Raw genomic sequence first — 2,324 nt, forward strand, 5'->3', positions numbered from 1 at the left:
CATTATGTTGAGAGTGTATTTATCCCCATCACATGGGTAAAGTGAAATTAGACTTAATTTCTTCTTTTCTTTGTCCATGCACATTAACCTTTCATAAGAAACACTTGAGAGATCTAACCTCATCTACTTGAGCACCACATTGCCTCCTGTAAGCTCTCAAAAACTTCTAGGTAGAAATTGCAAAGGGAAAGTGATGTCCAGGTGATTCCTTTCTAAATGCATATACTGCATCTGACCCAGATTAATATTCTCTAATTTAAATATCCAAATTTGTAAATTAGGGACCTTTTCTGTGTCCTGTGTTGATCAGGAGAAAAAATAGTGTTGTGGTTTTTTTTGTCTCCTGGAAAGCTACCTAAGTGGGAGTCTAGAGTTATGCAGATGAATCTGAGCATCTGAGATTGACTATTTTTCTTTTTTTTTTACACAGCATGAAGTGTCAGAATGCATTTAAAATGGTGTTAGTCTTCTCACTAAGGAAAATCTCTACAATTGGCTTGCAAATAGAAATAAAGATTAACTTGTGCTTTCTGGTTTAATTATAAGACATAACATTGTTTATTTCTTTCTAATTTTCTCACAAAGAGATACAGTATGATGGTTTTTTTTTTTTGTATTAAGAACATTTTCATGTGTTAATCACACTAATGCTTAGTAACACATCTTATTCTTGCTGACAGCCCTATTTGCCTGCAGAGTTTGGCTGAGCCAAAGTAGTTAAAATAGGCTGAGTAGCACAGCATATACTTCTTGTCAGTTGTTTTTCATCTTTTGGAACATTTGCATCTCCCTAGCACAGGATATTAAAATGGTAGGCAGATTTGGATGAGGATAGGGTACTCCATTAGTTTTCATCTTTCATATTTTTTCCTAGACTAGAACTCATGCACGTGAAGTTTTAAGTGGCAGAAATACAGCTGTCTGCTACCAATAAATTGTTGCATCCTGTGTGGGTATGGTACATGCAGCCTAGATAATCAGAGGGCACTTGAGCAAACAGCTCACTGTTGGAGAACAAAAGAGCGAAGCTACAGACTTGCAGTACCAAACGCTTTTTTACTGTGTTATGAAAAATCTGATTTAGAAATGCATAAGGCATATTAAGAGTAATAATAGCATGAGGAGACAAAGATGGGAGTTCTAGGCTACGGTTATAGTGTTTCATAAAGTCTGAAAAAAATATGTAAAAACAATATCAGAAAAGTTGTCAGTTCAGTTATGTACAGTGGACTTGGAAATAATTTCCTGTGCAAGTAAAAAAGAACAGCTTTTTAATATTGTTTAACACTTTTAATCCCTGTAATTCAGTTGTTTCTGTGGTGAGAGAGGATAATTGTCAAAGATTTTTAAAATGCATTAGTCTTTATATTACTTGATATATGAACACCAATACTGTTATTCTCAGCTTCAGGTTAAGGCCATTGAGGCCATACATTTCAGAGAATATGTGGAAATTACTACACAACAGTCAGGACTTGCTAGGCTTATTCTAGGCTCATATGGTGTGTGTTCTTCCTCTCAGCTATGGGAAGAACTTCTGCCCATGCTAATCTCTGAACTTCTATGGTGCAGAAATAAAGGAAGGAAGAAATCAGAACTAAAAAACCTGTGAAGAACAGAATCCCAAGAAATACAGACACTAATTCAGAAAGGAAGAGTGTATGTAAAGTTCCTGCTGGCCTTTTACTATCCAAATATGTGTATATATTATTAGGATATCTGATACAACTTGATAGCATGTTTTTGGAGAAGTAAAATACAGATTGCTCTGAAAGTAATGCCTCCTATTTAATGGAAACTGCAACAGATAGAAACAGCATAATAACACTATTTGGTAGAACAAATTCACAGCTACAAAATACTCTTTTCCAACATAGTTAATGTAAGCTATGTGTTTTCACCAGTGAGGGACAAGAGCCTGCATGCCATTTTGTCAGATTGCCTCTCTGCTATCTGTCACACAGCAACAAAATGGAATATTGTGGGAAGGTTCAATCTTTACTGCCATACCACCAACATCTGCTTCTGATGTCATGGCCAACATCATAAAACATAGGAGGCATCCCTTTTGGAGTAGCCTTTGTGAAAGCATTTCTGTCAGAGTGATTTACTTGGGAAAATTAGATTCCCAAAGTGCAAGTGTCTGCAGCATCCTCAAATGTCATAATGAAGAAATAAGATACTGTGGTGAAACATTGTTCAGGTATTCCCACTTGTACTAAGCCATGCTCAGTAGCGCTGTTGGCATGTGAATTAATGAATATTCCATGTCACTTCCTATATCTACCTTTGGTATCCCACAGCTTTGGAGAAGCTTTATGGTG

This window comes from Phasianus colchicus, chromosome Z (genome assembly GCF_987193195.1).
Source record: "Phasianus colchicus chromosome Z, bPhaCol1.hap1.1, whole genome shotgun sequence".
Taxonomy (NCBI): domain Eukaryota; kingdom Metazoa; phylum Chordata; class Aves; order Galliformes; family Phasianidae; genus Phasianus; species Phasianus colchicus.